This window comes from Mirounga leonina, unplaced genomic scaffold, assembly GCF_011800145.1.
Source record: "Mirounga leonina isolate KUSES-001 unplaced genomic scaffold, KU_Mleo_1.0 Mir_171, whole genome shotgun sequence".
NCBI lineage: Eukaryota > Metazoa > Chordata > Mammalia > Carnivora > Phocidae > Mirounga > Mirounga leonina.
Window position 1 is genome coordinate 12,051,464 of NW_023270436.1, and position 19,285 is coordinate 12,070,748.

The window sequence follows — 19,285 nt, forward strand, 5'->3', positions numbered from 1 at the left end:
AAGGAAGGAAGGAAGGAAGGAAGGAAGGAAGGAAGGAAGGAAGGAAGAAAATTGAAAAAGTGTGGCTCATAGCCTAGCAGCTTCAGCAACCCTGAACCTGTTAGAAATGCAAATTCTCAGGCTCTCCCTGAATCTGATGACTCAGAACTATCTGTGAGGAGGAAGACCTGTGTCCTAACAAGCTCTCTGGGCAGTTTCAATGGACACTCAAGTTTCAGAACTAGCACATAAGGAATCTTATTCTCTGATTATAAATGAGGGAACAAAGGAACAGAGAGGTTTGGCAGCTTGTGCAAGGATGCACAGAAAGTGGTTGGAGGGCTGGGCCTATCTCTGGGGCTGGAGCCCCCAGATCTGCATTTTAACGAACTCCCAAGTGACTCCAGAGTTTGAGAACTTCCCCCAGAGAATCACATAGCTCTTGCCTCTTCCCACGCCCCTAGACAGGGTACCAGAAACCAGCAGAACTCAGGTGCCCTGCCTTATACCTCTCAGTTGTTAAGCTGTTTAATTTTTTAAAAATCGCAAGTCAACCACAAATATGTTTATTGTAAGACTTCAAATACTACAGAACTTTATAGATTTTTAAAAAATGAAAGCTGATTCTCTTCTGGCCCTCCCCCCAAATCCGGACCACCCCCAATTACCGTTAACAGTTTGGTGTGTAACTTTGCAGACATTTAAAATTCTTATTTAAATACATATATGCACACATACACTCAGATGATAATTCAAACCAGAAATGGGACTTACTATTATTACACTCTGGCATGACCCACTTAATGGGCTATACTATACATCTCTGTGTGTGGTGTGTTTTTCAGGACACGGAAATATAGCTCATTCTTGCTAATGGTTATAGAGTATTCTGCTTCTGAAAATATCTTGACTGACTTAACTAGTCACCAATGGATAGAGATTTTTGTAGCCTCTTGTTTTTCACTACTACAAACAGTAATAAAATCCTTATAGGTATACTTTTTGGAACATGTGTCTGTCTAAAAGGTTGACCACCTTGAATAGGAAATACTGGGATCCTTGCCTTCGGTCCTCTCGACTGTTCTACTCTATCCCTCTCCAGCCAGTCTTTTCTATGCCTCATGGGGATATTTGGCACAGAATGACTGCTACTCACTACTGTTGATCGTTTTGCTTTTGACTGGCTTCTGGGGGGAACGGGAGGGTTGAAAAAGGAAAAAAAAAAGTTTTTCTTTCTTTCCTTCTTCCTTTATTTCCCAAGGTGGGAAGATTATCCTGAATGCCAATTTGAGCTTTAAGATGGAAACTATGGGATGATGCTCTCCTAGAGACATTCCTAGAGGGACAGAAGGAGTGGCAGTTCCCAGGACCCAGGGAAAGTTCGTGACTTTTCCCAGGTTGAATGTGAATCATGACAGAGCTCGGGTCAGCTGTGCTCTGACTCGCTGTGGCTGGGGACAATTTTCTGAGGTCTCTCAACCCCGGGTGATTTCAGTATAAGCCCCACACGGCCATCCGCACCCCACCCCCCACCACTTCCCCAGCTCTCTATGACTCAGTCACATACTCATCCCGAGTCATCAGAGAATGGAAATCATGAGAAAAGCCTGGCTCGCACCCAGGGAGTGACAGAGCACATCCAGAAAATCAGGGATTCCCTACTCTGCCAAGGAAGCGTGAGTGGAGACAGCTGATTCTCCACGGTCAGGAGGGAGACGCTTCAAAGCGCCAGGCCACTGTGCTTGGCAGAGAAGCCTGTTGTTTTGGAAAACTGGGCATTGAAGCAATTGCGAATCGCTTTAAAGCAAGAGGAACATGAAATATGGCACGCCACAGGGAGGAACTATTATCTCTAGTCTCCTTGGGGTCATCCTCTTAAGCATAAATAGTATTTAAAACCCATTTTCTCCCTGGTTAATAGCTAATTTTGTTGTTGTTGTTGTTGTGAAAAAGCCACTCTGTTTGGGGCACTGCACTAGGCACTTAGAATACTTTATTCCCTCTAATCCTTAGGACAGCCCTTTTGATAGGCAGGATTATGATCTGTATTGTTCAAAGAAACAGAGACCCTAAACAGGCACCTTGCTGCCTAGTTACAAGAATCTGGACCCCAGGCCTGGTGAATGATTGTGATTAGAACAGAATAAAAGGTCCCAATGCACATTAACAATCATTATCATAAAGCAGCGAAGTTTGTATTTATTGATTGCCACTGTGTTACGGAGAAGCCCCCCCACCCAAAATTAGTGGCTAAAACTAGAAACATCTCTTATCTCGCAGGTTCTGAAGGTCAACAATCTGGGAGCAGTTTAGCAGGATGGTTTGGGCTCCGGGTCTTCTGAGAAGTTACTCTCAATTGCCTGCAAGGCTGCAGTCTCATCTGATGACCCAACAGGGAAATCCATTTCCGAGCTCACTCATGTGGCTGTTGGCAGGAGGTTTAGGGAGTGAGAGAGAGAGAGAAGTTGCAACCTCCTTTATTATCTAGTCTCTGGAGTTACAGACCGTCACTTCTGCTGCATGCCATTGGTCACACAGAGCAATCCTAGTCCAGTGTGGGAGGGGACTATAGAAGGGGAGGATCACTGGCGGACATCCCAGAGGCTGGCTGCCATATTAGGATGCATCTCTTAGCTAGAAAATCTTCAAGCAAGTCCGGTCATACAACACACCAAAGACCCAGTATCCTTTGTTTATTTTTCCTCTCCATCTACCACTCAGACCAAACTCAGATGCGTGACGTAGAAAGAAGCACTTCTCACCAAAGTGAGAGGGAGTGCAGGGAGATTCTATCTCAATTCTGCACAAGCATACCACCCAACAAACCTGATGCCCATCAACTGTCTGTTCGACAAATGAGCAGGTTGCTCTATCCTGTCCCTTATCTTCTTGAAAGCAGGATGTTGCTTATTCCAACTTTGCCCCTACCTCAAAATCAACTCTCCACCCTGCTTGACCTCTTTGTGTCCCGGAAGGCTGGAGCATGCAGGCTATACGAACTATGTCCCTTGTCACTCACTTTCGGTTGAGTTTGGCTAATGGGAAGCACCAGCAGGAGACTGGGGGATGTCGAGAGAGAGGTGTCAGAGTGTTAGTGCCCCCATGTCTTCTTTGCTTCGGCATCATGGTGCTGAGAGAAATCATGGTCCTCCAGGTCTGCACTGCTTCTGGGGGGCCACACCCCCCATGGCTCCTGAGAGCTCCACTTCCTCTCATCACCCCTGCATTCCAGGGTTAGATACAGCTTCCTGCCATTAGAAGTTTCTGCATGCTTTAGCATCCCTTTCTGGTTCTGTTAGTTTGGCTCACACCTCTGTAAATAACTCCTCTAGAAACATCTCTGACTTCAACCATTGGAATGGTATTTTTTCTTCTAGGATCCAGACTCCAAAGAGAATGAAATGGTCTCTCACTTGCATGCCTTGGTTTCTTCACACTTTGAGACAATTCTTTAGGCATGTGTAAATGTAGAGGAGGGAAGAGGGCTCATTTTAGTCAACACAGAATTTGAGTAATCCCGTGAGACACATTAGGGAAGATGAATATTTTAGATTTATATGGCCGTGACTACTACCTCACAACACTGGTGCCCATTTGAGTCATCAAGAATTTTATACATTTTTAATGCAGAATGCATGACTGTATATAGGCTTTCACAGGATTCCCAGGGGATGGTCACCGGGACACTGAGATTTGGGGAACTTGAGAAAGTCTTTCCTCAAAATACCCTACCAAATCAATCACAGTGTTCTACTTGGGTTATTTAATGCTGTGTATGATCTCCACTTTATTGCATTTTTTTTTTCATAAAGACCTTTATTGGGTTTTTTTAGGGGGGTGGGTTTTTTTTTCCTGGGGAAAGACAGAAGAGTCAATCTAGGTTTTAAAAGTTCCTTCCCTCCAAAGCAGAATTGCGATGGTCCCCTATTACTACATGTATGTGAAAGAAGAAAGCCAGCAAAGCTGGAAAAGATTTTGCAAACTACCTACTCATGCATTCATTCATCCATTCACTCATTCATTCTGAAACCCTCGCCTCGTGTCATGGAAGGTTCTGAGTGTGCAGAAATAAATCAGACAGGGTTGCTTTCCTCAAGAAGTTCACAACCTAAGGAAAATCAGCTGATAAAAGCAAAAACAGCCCACAGAGGGTCATGCTGAGGGAGCATCGCCCATACGCTGTGTTCCGCAGTGACAGATTAATCGATGGGGATAAATCTGTTTGCTCACATTGGAGAACAAGGTTTTTCTCAGGCAGGCTCTTCGGAGGAGGAGAGGGGAATGAGGAAGGGTAAAGCCTGGAGAAGAACCTTCTAATTAAACTATACCTCCAAGCTAAAGGAAAAAAAAGTCTTTAATGAAAGGAGAAAAAAGGTCTTCTCACTTGCCCACAACGAAGAACCCTTGCTCGAGAGTGGCTCCTAAAGTTGCCACGGTGCCTGGACCATTAGTCTGATCACCAGCTATCAGGTCAAGTCCAAGAGAGACAGGTCCCATACACCTGTACCACCATAATTACACACACACACACACACACACACACATGCACGAGCGCACGGAGGTAGAAAGACTCTTGGATTGTGGTTGTTTGTGTTCGGGGGGGGGAGGCTCTGCTATTTTTTTCTTGTCATTTGCGAGATCTAAAGACGTCGACCTGGAAAGATGTTTGCACTTTATTATTGAGTGGAAACATCTGGTGTTAGCTACCAAAAGGTATATACAGTTTCATCTCTCTCTCTCTCTCTCTCTCTCTCTTTCACACATACACACATATTTTTATACATATATACACATGTATGTTTAGAAAAAAATTGAAAAGATAGAAGAAGATAAACATTTTAAATCTAAGTTACAAATTACAGGTCATTTTTACTTTCTTCATTGTCTTTTTATGTATTTTTCTTCAAATTTGTTTCCTTCTTTTTTTTCCCCCTCCCCAGTGATCCAAACTTCCCATGGTGGGGCGGGAAAAGGAATACTGGATTAATGGGATTTAAATAAATTATTTTTTCTTACAGGATTTATCAGAGCCTTTACTGTCCTAACATTCACCAAAACTCCAGATTATCCATTAATATATAATAACTTAGCTGCCATTTATTGAGTATGCCAGGCACTGTTTGGAGACTTTTTCCAATTTTGAACCATTTATTTTTTGCTGCCATTTATGGAATGCTTTCTATGTGCCAGGGTCTCTCATCAGGGCTCTTTACCTCCCCTTTCATAATCATAATTTTCTTTCTTTTTTTTTTTAAGATTTTATTTATTTATTTAAGAGAGAGAGAATGAGAGACAGAGAGCATGAGAAGGAGGAAGGTCAGAGGGAGAAGCAGACTCCCTGCTGAGCAGGGAGCCCGATGCGGGACTCGATCCCAGGACTCCAGGATCATGACCTGAGCCGAAGGCAGTCGCTTAACCAACTGAGCCACCCAGGTGCCCCATAATCATAATTTTCTTTACATAATCCTTTCAGTTACCTCCCAGAGAAGGTGCTGCTATGGTTCCCACTACACAGATCAAGACAGTGAGGTCTAGAAAGTTTGCCTTAGTTCTTGCCTTAGTTCACATAACCAGTAAGTTGTGAATTCAAGATTTAATCAGGATTTGCATGTAAATACATTTTTTAAATTGTCCAAAAAAAGGACTAGGGAATTAATGCCCAATAAACTTATTTGTAGGGTTAAAGGGATGGGTAAAACTCACAAGAATTTGAGTTAGTTCCCTACCTACCACATATTCTGGAAGCCAAGTTCCTTAGCCAAAGTGGCCAGATATTGGTGTGGTTGAAGGTAAGTGGAAAAAAAAAAAAAGAGAATCAGACCCAGAGCCAAGAGTATGAAGTTATTTTTGTAAGTGTATGTGTTTACATGTGTAACTCTGTTATACTTTTTAAATTCTAAGATGATTTTCCTTATAAGATTCAGTATTAGTTTGATGTCAGCTCTCAGGGGGTGTGGGATAGGTGCTGTGAAATATTACATACATGTATTATTATTTATCTTAATATGCACCATGATCTCAGAAATCAGGAGAGTGTGTGTGCGCCTCACAACCAAGGAAATACTTATGACAGGGGATCTTTCCAAAAACAAGGAGCGAAATATTCCTCATTTCCTCTGCCTTCCCCATGTTTCCTGTACTGAGTACTTAGTCCTTGGTAATAATTAAAAAGAAAATTAATACATCTTTAAAAAGAAAGTAGTTGCCCTTGAAAACATCTTTTTGCACTATACCCTTTCTTTCCTTGTACCCTGTGTGAACCCACGGGGGTGGAGATCCGGAGACCCCCATGCCTCACAGGGAGGCATTACCATATTACCTACAGATGACCCATTTTACAGATGAGAAAAAGAGGAATCAAGTCAAATTCAATTTAGAATCCCCAACCCGTTTGTTTTAGCAAGGGTTTCTGGTTGCCTAACAACCGCTTCCTGACCCCAAAGGGGCAGTGGATGGAGAGAGAGATACAAGAGAGAGAATCTCGAAGAAATCCCCAGACAAGAAGGGGGTAGGGCAAAACACAAGGAGGAGATGCAAAACACAAGGTAACTTAAAGGAATACCCATGGCCAGCGGTTTGGGATTTTTCCCCTCTTCTTAACATCACTCAGCCCCACTTGCTTCCCACTTCGGATCGTCTTCCTTACTTCCTTGCCTGCACTGTGGCTGCCACCATGACCGACAGACCTCGTACACTCTGGATACTCCCCAGTCCACCACTCGCCCTGAGTCCATACTCATCCTATTTCCTTGCATACTGACTCCATTCATTTGTATATTTCTTCCTCATTCATTCATTCATTCATTCATTCATTCAACAATTGATGGAGCACCAGTTCTCTGAGAGTTCTAAGCACTGGGCACATAGCAATAGACAAAACAGCCAGCAACAACATGATAGTGACTCTAAATAAAATATACAAGTAAGTCATGTAGCATGTCCGATAGGATTGAACAAAGTAGGGTGAGTGCCGTGGGAGGGTTGGGGAGGTTGCAATTTTAAATGGGGTGGTTAGAATAGGCCTCCATGAGGGGCCATTTGAGCAGAGTTAGGAGTGAGGGAGCATCACCTGCTGCTATCCTGGGGAAGAGTGTCCCAGGCAGAACAGCCCGTGCAAAGGCTCTGGGGTAGGAACCATGCCTGATATGTCTGAAGACCAGCAAAGAGTCCTATGTGTCTGGAGGGAAGTGAGGGAAGGGGACACATCAGAGATGAAATAATGGAGAGAGCAGCAGGTGTAAGGTGAATGATGATGTAGAGCCTTCGGGTCCTAGTAAGGGCTTTGGTGTTTACACTCTGGTCTAACGAAAAAGAATATTTCACCAAAACACTGAGACGCTCTTTGTACGTTATGGCTGTGCTGAAAGCAGAAAGAGCTATGGCAACTTTTCATTCAGGGGAGAAGAGCTGAAAGCACAATGCAGATAAAAGAAATAGGAAGGCTCAGCGTGCACGTGCACACGCGTGCACACATATGCACACGTCCGAATGCACACGCATGCATGCACGCACGGGCGTGCACAAACACACACACACAAACGGGAGTGATATAAGTAGAGGGACGGCGACCATGGCAGCCTGGAGCCTTGGGCTGATGTCGAGGAGAGCCTCAGCACTAATGCTAATGAATTCTGATGATTTGGGGCGGTCATTAAACTAATAAGCCCATCTCCAAATTAGCACAGTGGCTGCAGCCAGTGAACATTTAATCAAGCCGCCTTCATTATTTTCGACACGGCACACTTGGTGAAAGTGACTGTGGGAGACGGGATGGGGGACCCTCATCTGATGGTTTTATCACTTGCCTGCCGGAGCGTGAAGCAATCGGTGTGATGAAGTTGCTCTGTTGGTTTTTTCCCTGCCAGAAGGGGATGCCAGCGAAGGGCGAGCCTTCCTTTCCTCCCTAATTACCGGATGCCCCTCTTTTTAAAAAATATCTTGGGGTGGATTCATTATTTATTCTTTTGAGCTTATTTGTTCAAGGTTTATTATTTGATGCCCATCTTCTAGAGAAGGTTCTCTCTCTGCTTTGGTTCCTCCCATTTTTTTCCCCACTGCTCTCTCCTCCAAAAAAATGGACCACCATCCTCCTCCCCTTCTCAACAACCCAAACCTTGGAAACCTCCGCTCAGGCGGTTCTGTGTGAGGAGGGAGGACCGTGTGTGCCCTCAGGAGCTTCCTGATTCTTTCTCTTGAAACATCCAGCTGAATCCTTCTTTGTCGCCTGTCCCTTTGACCCTGAAGCATCCCCCTTTCTGGACAGTATTATTAGCTGTGGCCTCATCAGATCAGGGTGACCAACTGGTCCCAGATTTCTCAGGACTTGGCTAGTTTTAGCCCTGAAAGTCCCACCGCCGGGGGGAGAAACTCTTCGTCCCTGAGAAATGGGATAGCTTGTCCCCATGGCAGAGACCCACCATCATTGTGTCTCCTGTTGGGCTTCTGTTTCCCACATATGACTTGGCTCTAGGTGTAATTTCCATTGTTGGTAAAGGATGACATGCTAACAGTTCCTGGGAAGCAGTGCTTTCTCTCCCTCTCCTTCTCTCTCTTTCCCTCTCTCCCTCCCTCCCTCTCTCTCTCTCTTTCTGTTTCTGTGTCTCTGTCTCTCTGTCTCCTCCTTTGACCTTTTCTCTTCTCTCTGACTCTCTCTGTATCTGTTTCTCTGACCAGGAGGATTAAATGAGCTATGTGTAATGCCTGTTTCTGCAATATCCAATTAAGTGTCATTGTTCCTGGAAGGTTCCACAAGGACTGCGGCATCCAACACTCTGATTTTTAAGATTCCAATCGGCTTTCCCGAGTGCATGGTGGTGGGGGGCGGGGGGGACGGGTTCCCAGCTGGAGTAGCTTTGGGCCTTGGTTTGCATGTGGAAACTGGGTTTGGAGAGATGAATAGCACGTTCAGGATGCTGCAGGGCTCGTCTTTGGTGGTCCCTGGCCTGGTACCCTATCCTGCCCAGTCCCAAATGCTACCTTCTGAGCCACTACCCCTTATGGCCTTAGGGGAGCCACTCAACTTCGGTTTCTCCCTATTACAAAAAGACAAATAATCCCTGCATTTTTGTCCTCACAGGAAGACTTAGGCTGGAATGAACAAACATACCACGGAACGTTCTCGAGAGGGAAAGAAAGTATGAAGTCTGACGATCATTGTCTTGCCCTCAGGTATTTCCTTTGCTCTGTCTTGGACAGAAAGGGGAAGGGTCTGTGAATGCATGTGCGTGTTCCTTCTGCTGAACGATCCCCTACCAGAGTTCTCAGAGGTGGTGGCCCCATGGAGTCATGGGAAGGGTAGCTGGCGAGGGAGTATTAATCCTACCCCAAAGAATTCGACGCTAACCGATGTTCTTACCTTTGCAAACACTTAGGTCAGGCCTGGGGAGGTCTCCTGCTTGGAGAGGCAAGGAATCAGTCCGCGGAGCTGCAGAAACAGAGCAGGAAAGGAATTAGGTAAATAAACACATCATTTGAAGGTGACGAGGTGGTTGACAGGAGCCCCGTTGTGGGTGGTTCCATTGATCAATATTTGCGGAATTCTCCTATGAGATGCCATCCCGAGTCTTTAGAAGATGTCACTCTAGTTGCAGAGGTAAAGGAAAATGTCTTTAGAAAGGAGAGCTTCCAGTCTGGGCATGTGGCAATTCATTCCCTTTCTGGAATGCTAATGCCAGCTCCTGATGAGTGAGCATCCACAGGCACCGGCCATGGGCTGTGCATTAGCTCAGGGTCACATAGGTCCCCAGTGACCAGAGAGACTCGCCGATGCTAGGTGGCTTACCTGCTAGAAGCCAGGCTTCCGCGCACATGGTCTTGACCGCTAAGCTATGCTTCCTCCCTCCCCTGAGCGTCAGTCGGGATGCGCTAACTGTGCGATCGTTAACATGCACGCAGATCATAGTTAAGATGGACACAGATCAAAATGCAGATTCTGATTCAGGAGGTCTGAGGGGGGGCCCAAGATTCTGCATTTCTCACAAGCTCCCAGGTAGGGCTGATACAGCTGGTCTGCAGGTCACCCGTTAAGTGTGAAGGGGTTACATTATGCCACAGTCACAAACATTCCCCCAAATCTCGGCAGGTTAAAATAACCAGGGCTCCTTTCTGAGTCAGGCCACGTGTTCATCACAGGTCAGCCAAAGGCCCTGCTCCATGCCACGGTCCTTTTAAGAACAAGGATAATGGAGAAGCTCTCATTTGGGATACGGAGGCTCAAAGAGGGGTGGAAAAGACCTTCGGTGGACGGGCGGGGGAGGGGGGGGCTCACACCCGCTGTTAAATGCTTCAGGCAGGAAGTGACACAGATCACTTCTGCTCACAACTCATTGGCTAGAACTGGTTACATGATCCCATCTAATCACAAGGAGGGCGGGGATAACGTAAGGCGTGGGGAGAGCCAGAGAGCGAGGAATACTTGGTGAGCATCAGTGAGATTACCACAACCTGCCTCCAAAACCATCCGTCAAGTGTTTAACTAGTGCTTCCTAAGCGGCCAGTGCTGAATGAGGTATATGGGGCTATTCCAAGCTGGTTGCCCTCCCTTTCCCGCCGACCCTGGCTACTTCAACAATGAAAAGGAAAATATTTGAGGGGCAGTTCATGCAGGCACACAAAAGGCACACTGAAAGTTTTGCAACTTTAAAACATGCAGTGATTACAAACAAGCTTTTCTGAGTTATGCAAATTTAAATTGCACAAGACTTTCCAGAATAAAACTATTGAGTAAGCCAGGAGCGTCAGTGCGTTTCAAAGAGATCATTCTGGGTGCATGGTTTTGCATACTGCTTTTTCTTAGTTTATGCTAACAGTTGTCTGTATCTTGGGTTTGACCCTCTGTATCTTTTTCTCAGGCTACAATATTCTACAATGTTTCTAACCAATCAATATTGTTGAATATTTCCTTTGTTTCTGACTTTTTTTTTTTTTTTGCTATTATTTCAGCAGTACAATGAATAAGCTGGTGACCAAATTTTGCTGTACATCCACATTTATTTCTTTAGAAAAAAAATTCCTGGAAGGGGAAGCATTTAAAGAAAATGAATACTTTTCAGGGTTTTGATGCCTAGTGTCAAATGCTATCATAAAGTTGTATCAATTCAGAATCCCATCAACATTGTATGAATGTCCATTACAGCTGACTCTCACAAGAATGGTAAATAGGCTTTGATTGTAAACTTGAGAGTGAAATATGTTATTGTGATTATAGTTTGAGTTTCTTTGGTCACCAATATGTGTGAATATTTTTTTAAAAAATATTCATTAGTGAGTTTTTCATTCTCTACCATATATTGGTCCATGACCCTGTTCCATTTCATTTTCCTTTTGGGTTTTAGAACTTTGCTTATTCTATGACGATTCTATTACATAATTCTATTCTTTACATAGAAGAGCACATAACCTTTTGTTTAACACATATGGAGGTAAAATTCTCTCCAATTTTTCTCTTGTATTTTAGCTGTCTTTTGAAAAATAAATAAACATGACCGAGGGAGGTCTGAAATGGTGTTCCTTTTATGGGAACAATTTGACAATAAATTATCAAAAACTTCGAAAACTTAATACTTCTTGACTAAGCCCTTCTACTTCCCGGAATTTTTCCTAAGGAAACCCACATGAATGTTGAATGATATTTAGGTACTTGCTTATTCACTGTAGTGTCGTGAGTGATCGCAAAATGAGGTCTTTATTTCCTTGGGTGAGACTTACCTAATCTTTTTTCCTCTATTGTTTTTGTAAATGTTAAGTCTTAGCTGCTATACTAAGAGAGACAAATATGTCATTTTAATATGCTTCCTGGATTTTTTTTTGCTTGATTAAAAATGGATAAATAAATAGGTAAGTAGATGGATAGATGGATAGATGGAGCATGGGTAAGTAGATAGACAGATAAATAGATATAGAGATAGATCGATCTCTTTGATCCGATGGTTCTCTACATTAACTGTGCATCAGAATGACTTGCAAGGCTTTCACTCACACAAGTCTGGGCTCCTCCCCCAGAGGGAATGACTCAGTTGGGCTGGGTGGGGTCCAGGCGTGAGGGAAAGATCGTGAGAGGTGGTATTGGGAACAGAAGCCAAGAACCAGAGAGAAAAAACAAGGGGCTGCTGAGTCACCAGAGGCAAGAGCTAGAATGCAGAATTACCAAGTTCCTGCCTAACTCAGAAAAAGCCCACACTCTCAGTACGGCCTTGAGGCTCCTTCCGACTCAACCTGGAGCATGGCTCCCAGCTCACCTTGTCCCAAGCTCCCCAGCCTCAAGGCACCAGATCTGTTGGCCTTTTTTTCTGTCCCCCATCTTACCAGGCCAGATCCCTCCCTAGGGCCTTTGCTCTCATGGTTTCCTCGACTGGGACACTTTCATCTGACAAAGAGCTGTTTAACACTTTGTTCAAAAGCCACATCCCCCGAGAAGCCCAGCCAGGGGCCTGTAGGGTACAACACTGCTCAAGGTCCCTGTCCCCAGGTGTGTCTCAGGCACCTTTGGGATCTCTCCTCCATCCCTCTCCATGGCTCAGTCCTCTCCATGCCTTTCTCAGCTCACCAAGACCCCCCTGCTTCTCCTCATCCCCTACTCTGAATTGTCAGCAATCCTTGTCCCCTGGATGTGATATGGGGGTGGTGAAGCATCACCTCCAAGCATGGCCGGTTCCTCAACCCCATCCCTTCCACATTATGCTGAAAGGATGTCTGTCTCTCTTCACCTTTAGCTGTGTTACCAAGCACCCCTTCTTTTCCCGAACATAGGGGGCAAACACAGGGAACATACTGTACCCTACACATGAACTATTACACCGACCCCTTGGAAACCAAGTGAGACTTCGTTCCGTGCCATAAAAAGAAAGAGGCCTATGTGGTGGCGACCAGGGTTAACTAGACTCACTGGGGTCATCATTTCCTAATATGGACCAATACCGAATTGTTATGTTGTACACCTGAAACTAATATAATGTTATATGTCAGTTATATCTCAATAAAACAATAGGAAGTAATGGTCAGACTTAAGGAGAAAAAAAAAAAAAAGAAAGCAAAGAAGAAGGTAGCATCTATGTTTAAAGGGGACTGACCGTGTTCCAGGTCCTGTGAGGACGATGAGGACGGAGACCCTCTCCTCCCCCTACCAGGGTCTCTCAGGCTCCCTCCTCCCTCCTGCTCTCTGCACCCAACAGCTCCTTGTCGTACCCTTAGCTTACCGCACCCAGTGTCCCTCCCATGACCCCTCTAAGCATTTGCGGTTCTAATGTCTGTTGTTGAAACCATTCAAGAGTTGGGTGCAGGTTTTAAGCAGGGGAGTGACAGCGATCTGTTTGGCTCCTTATGGGGGAGACAGCGATGCAGATATAATTGATGTAGAGTTACATCGGTGGTATTTCTTCATTCACGAAGCATGTATTGAACACCTTCTATGTGCCTGGTCCTGTTTAGGTAATGGGCACTGCAGTGGGTGCCATGAGAGGGGTAAGGCAGAATGCCCTAGAAATGTACTGGGGCATCCCTTGACTCACTTTGAGGATTCAGATGAGCTTCTGGACACAAGGTAGTGACTGAGTAGGAGCTAAAGGATGTACAAGGGATAAAATGTTCCAGGCAGAAGGAATAGGGAAAACAAAGCCCAGGGAGGAGGGCATGGGGGTGTTTAAGGAACCTCGAACAGTTCAGCATGGGGTGTAGCTCAGAATGCATTAGGAACAGTGAAGAGTCCAGGGAGGTAAGGAAGGGCCAGGGGTTCGGGCTTGCTGATCCAGAGGCCAGATGCTACCCAAACACATGTATTTTCTTCCACTCGTGTCATTACATTAAAGACCATTTTGGAAATGGCCAACATTTAAAGAAAAAAAGTTATTTTAATTCCAGTGTAGTTAGCATATAGTGTTATATTAGTGTCAGGTGTCCAATAGAGTGATTCAACACTTCCATATAGTACTCAGGGCTCAGTACTCTTGACGCCCTCGCCCACCTCCCCAGAAATGGTCAACATTTCAAAATTGGCAGATTTCACATAAAAAAATAAAAGCTTCCAACTTTTTAAAAGTGGGGGCAATCTGGCTACACTGGGTCCCCACTTGTGTGCATCCACCATCAGCTGGGCCCAGTGACCACCGTTCCTGGTCTCTCCAGTATGCCACAGTCCCCACCCCTCCTCGTTGTCTCCCACTCCACTCACCTATATCCTGACTGTGTCCCTGCACACACTGTGCTTCTGACATCTGTTGCCGGGATGGAGAAACCAGCAGAGGTTTGATTCCTTAGGCTTTTGAAGGCCGTGGTAAGGAATTGGGCTTTTACCTTAAAGGCAATGAAGATCTGTTGAAGAACCAGAAAGAGAGGTGCAGTCAGGTTTTTGTGATTTAAAGCACTTTCTAGTGCACACATACGTTCACAGAAAGCTATGACCTGGACACTTCATAGCACTTGGTAGTACTTATAAAAGTCCCAAACGGAAAACTTCCTACATGCCCATTCTTGGCAGAATGGAGGAATAATTGTGAAATAGTCACACAATGAATAGGAAAGTAGGGATTAAAAAGAATGATGATCTACACCCCCCCCCCCACAATAACATGGAAGACGCTCACACAAATAATACTGTGTGAAAGAAGCAGACAAAAAGGAGTGGGGACCTTCACATTCCATTTAGGTCAAGTATGGAAAGAGTCTAAGCAAACTGCTGGGGTTAGAAGTCCAGCTATTGTTTGCCTTAGGGAAAGGGGGACACAAGGCTGCCGATGATGCTGGGTGCTGGTTATGCCACGTGTGTTCAGTTTGTGACAACTGATCAGGCTGAGCCTTTACAACCCAGCCCTTTTCTGGTCATATACTTTCACTTAAAAAAAAAAATCATCCATTTCGGCACCATGTTAGAGATGACGGTGGTGGCTGGTCCCGGGTGGTGGCTATCAGTCTTACAATGGGTAGCGTTAAGAGACACCGAATAAGAGAAGAAACCCTACAGGACGTGGCTCTGCAGAGATGAATGGAGGAGAGCTTGGGGGTAGGAGGAAGATCACAAGCACACACAGATGAGCAGGCACGCTCAGAGGAAAGCGGAGACTCTCTCCTCTCGACCCTACAAGACGTGGAGTGCAAATGGCAGCAAGCCCCACGGATGCCCCCCGCCCCCAATCAGGGCTTTGGAGGAGCTACAAGCAAAAGGAAAGGTGAGATGTGCCGATGAAACATTTATTTGCTTAAGAAATATCACACGATTCCAAGACACGTGTAATGGGAACGGAGCTGGGCCACGGAGTATACATCCACGAAACCATCACCACAATCTATACCACAAACATACGCATCACCTCCAAAAGTTTTTACAGCCCTCTTTATGATTTGGGTGCATGTGTGTTGTGATAAGAACATTTCACGTAAGATCTGCCCTCCTAGCATATTTTTAAGGACACAACATAGTGTTGTAGATGTGGGCACTGTACTATACAGTAATCCGTAGGACTTATTAATTTTGCATAAACGAAGCTTAGTACCCTTGACCAACATCTCCCTGGGTCCCCTTCCCCCAGCCCCTGGCCACTGCCATTCTACTCCCTGTTTCTATGAGTTTGATTATTTTAGACTCCACAGGTGAGTGGTATTTATGTAGTATGTAGACAATCTTCTTCCCCCCATAAATAACCAGGAAAGGTGTCTAGAGCATCCCTCCCGTTCCTCCAGGTACCATCTGCTCTGGGACTCTCCCTGCTTCCTCCTCGCCTCTCCCACCCCACCGACATCTTTATCAAGTTCTTGCTGAAACCAGGAAAGGCAAACTAGCTCCAGCAGTGAAAGCTTTAACTTGTCACCTCCTGTCCTTCTTGGGTTTCCAGAGCGCAGAGGCCTGCGGAATATGTTTCCAATATCCTCTGTCTCTCCGTTCCAGTGTGCTCCCTTCCATGCCAGGGAGGTTCTGACCCCTGGCGTCTCTGGGGAAGAGGGGTTTGGAGTGGGGTCAGGCTTGTCAGAAAGCGAGAGGCCACGCCGCCTTGAGCAGCCCACTCCCCCCGCTCCTTTAATGCATTTAACCTGGAAGAGGCACTGCTCCAGCCGAGATTAGATTACGGGGTTGGTGAAGGTGGTCTAACAAATGGCAAATGGCGGCGGGGAGGGCTGAGCTAATCTCTGTTGACACGCATCTAATGCAAGGCCCGTGTTGAAGGCAGCGGGTCCCGTCTGCAGCCCGGGTTTGCCTTGATGACCGAAGGGGGAGGTGAGGCCCAGGGAGAGCCACGGGGATGCCTGTCTCTTTCAATCTTGGAGAGCCTGGAGTGTGCACGTCATTATTTAAAGGTCTCCTGGTACCAGCGAAATGTCCCCGCTTCCTGTGGGCAATGAGGTCAATTTCATCTCTTCGCAGAGAAGCGTTTGATAATTGCATTTCTCTGAAATGTTCCCGGGTTCCCCTCCCTGCAAGTGTGTGGACGGTATAGTTTATTCATTCAACAAACTTGGATTGGATTGATTCTGTCGCTCTGCGGGGTGTTTACGGGGGTGCTGCAGGACCCAATTTTGGATTCGCTGTGAGAATCACAGAAATAAGTGCGCATGTCCAGTTCTACCCCCTCGTCCCTGTGGGAAACCTCCCAAGCCTCAGCTCTGGCATCTGGTACTTGTCTGGTCCCCTCCTCCAGGGCCCAGCTCATGATAGTTACTTAAATATTTGTAGAATGAGAACATCTATAGAATCAAGATGGCTAGCTAGAAATGCACACAACAGAATTGAATAAAACTAACCTTTTATCCAAATGCCATGCTATACACTATTTTTTTTGACAGGAAGTTTTGCCATCCCCATACTCCCCCTGCTCCTATCCCAACAGCTAAAATGTAAGAATCACCAGGACAGGGATTGTTGCCTGTTTGCTTATCTGATGTATCTCAAACACATGGATTGGTGCCTGGACCATTGTTAGAAGCATAACAAAGATTTGATAAATATTTATCAAATAGTGATTTAAATGGATGCATGAATGAGTGACCGTGAAAATCCCAAGGATCAACCCTCCTAAAAGATGTGGAAGGCAAACCACCGAACTATTTAACAGTTCTGCTATCATTTTATTCTCCCTCTGTTTTTAGGTAACATCAATTCTTCTACTTTTACATCTTAAAATATTCATTGATTCATTGTGCATCAAGTACTATGTCTCCAGGCCCTGTAGCCAGGAAATATGGGCTTGCTAGTTGGGTGACCTTGGGCAGGTCACTTAACCTGAGTCCCTGTTTCCTCATTTGTAAAATGGAGAAAATAATACCACCTACCCATTAATGTTGCTGTGAGGTTCAAGCGAGTTCTTATATGTCAAGTCCTAAGAACAGTGCCCAGCACATTGGTAGCTGTGGTTGATATTCATAAGTATTGAATAAATGTTGATATTTAAAAAATAAATCTAGTTAAGAGAATAGAGAAACAATAAATAATATTTGAAAAGAAAAAGAAAAAGAGACATGAGGATTTTTAAAATCACCTTATTAAGGAATGACTGACGTACAAAAACTATAAGTATTTAATGTATACAGCTTGATGAATTCGAAGTATACATCCACGAAACCATCACCACAATCTATACCACAAACATACGCATCACCTCCAAAAGTTTTTACAGCCCTCTTTATGATTTGGGTGCATGTGTGTTGTGATAAGAACATTTCACGTAAGATCTGCCCTCCTAGCATATTTTTAAGGACACAACATAGTGTTGTAGATGTGGGCACTGTACTATACAGTATTCCGTAGGACTTATTAATTTTGCATAAACGAAGCTTAGTACCCTTGACCAACATCTCCCTGGGTCCCCTTCCCCCAGCCCCTGGCCACTGCCATTCTACTCCCTGTTTCTATGAGTTTGATTATTTTAGACTCCACAGGTGAGTGGTATTTATGTAGTATGTAGACAATCTTCTGTGTCTGGCTTATTTCACTTAGTATAATGTCCAGGTTCACAAAATGGCAGGATTTCCTTCTTTTCTGAGGTTGAATACTCTTCCGTTACAGGTGAATATCGCATATTCTTTATCCATTCATCTACTGATGGACATTTAGGTTGCTTCCCTGTCTTGGCTATGGTGAATAATGCTGCAGTGGACAGGGGAGAGCAGATAACTCTTTGAGGTCCTGATTTCAATTTCTTTGGTTATATACCCGAAAGTGGGATTGCTGGATCATAGGGTAGCTTCATTTTTCATTTTTTGAGGAATCTCCATACTGTTTTCCAGAGTCGCTGCTCCAGTTTGCATTCCCACCAACACTGCAAGAGGGTTCGCCTGTCTCCACATCCCCACCAACACCTGTTCTCTTTGGCTTGTTTTGATAATAGCCATCCTAATAGGTGTGAGATGATATCTCCTTGTGGTTTTGCTTTGAATCTCCCTGAAGATTAGTGATGTTGCACACCTTCACCTTCTCATGTACCTGTTGGCCATTTGAATGTCTTCTTCAAAGAACTGTCTATTCAGTTCCTCTGTGTTTTAATTAAGTAGTGGGTTTTGTTTTGTTTTGTTTTGTTTTGTTTTGCTGTTGAGGTGTAAGAGTTCCTTATATATTCCGGATATTAACTCTCAGCTATATGGTTTGCATAAGACTATTTTTAAAATAAACAGTATACTAGACAAACATACACCCATAATTTACATCTCAACAAAAGGATTAACATTCTGGGAAGTATCAGATTGACTGGAGTAACAGAGGGCTCGAATAGAATAAGTTTCTTGGAGAACAATGTTCAAAAGCGTTATCTCCAAGGAAGATTCAGCAGCTTATTTTAAAAGTCAGTTTTTCATGAGGAACAAAGAGGTCATTCCTATGCCACATAATTTGTTCCAGAACATAGGCAAAGGTGGATTGCTTCTTACTTCACTCTTGGAAGCCAGCGTAAACCTGGTAACAGCATCATAAGACAAGAATGGTGCAGAAAACAAAGCTACAGACTAATCTCGTCTAGAATCATAGATGCCAAAATCTTCACTAATTAACTTAAATACTATATTAAAAGAATGATCTGCCACGTCCAAGGAGGGTTTATACTAGGAATACAATATAAAATAGCTTGTTTCATAGTCAAAGTAGAAATGTGTAATAATTCCCAATAGATTCACAAAAGGCCATGGGGGGGTGGGGATGACATCCATTCACCAAAAATCCTTTCAGAAAACTTGGAACAGAAGGATCGCTTAAAAAAAAAAAATTGTAATGATTATCTATCTCAAAACCACATCCAGAGTGATACTTAATGGTGACTTACTACAAGTATTTTTATTGGAATCAAAAAAAGACAATGATGCCCACTGTCACCATTAACATTTAATATTTTTCCTG

The 19,285-nt window shown here is 44.5% G+C and overlaps 1 long non-coding RNA gene across 1 annotated transcript; it reads right to left on the minus strand.

Moving 5' to 3' along the window:
* Positions 1-1,769: 1,769 nt before the first annotated feature.
* LOC118018507 lies at positions 1,770-10,211 on the minus strand. Its single transcript, XR_004681421.1, has 3 exons — positions 9,761-10,211; positions 9,335-9,403; positions 1,770-2,404 (listed from the first exon to the last, which is right to left on the minus strand). It is a non-coding gene; the product is annotated as an uncharacterized LOC118018507 (long non-coding RNA).
* Between the last annotated feature and the right edge of the window lie 9,074 nt (positions 10,212-19,285).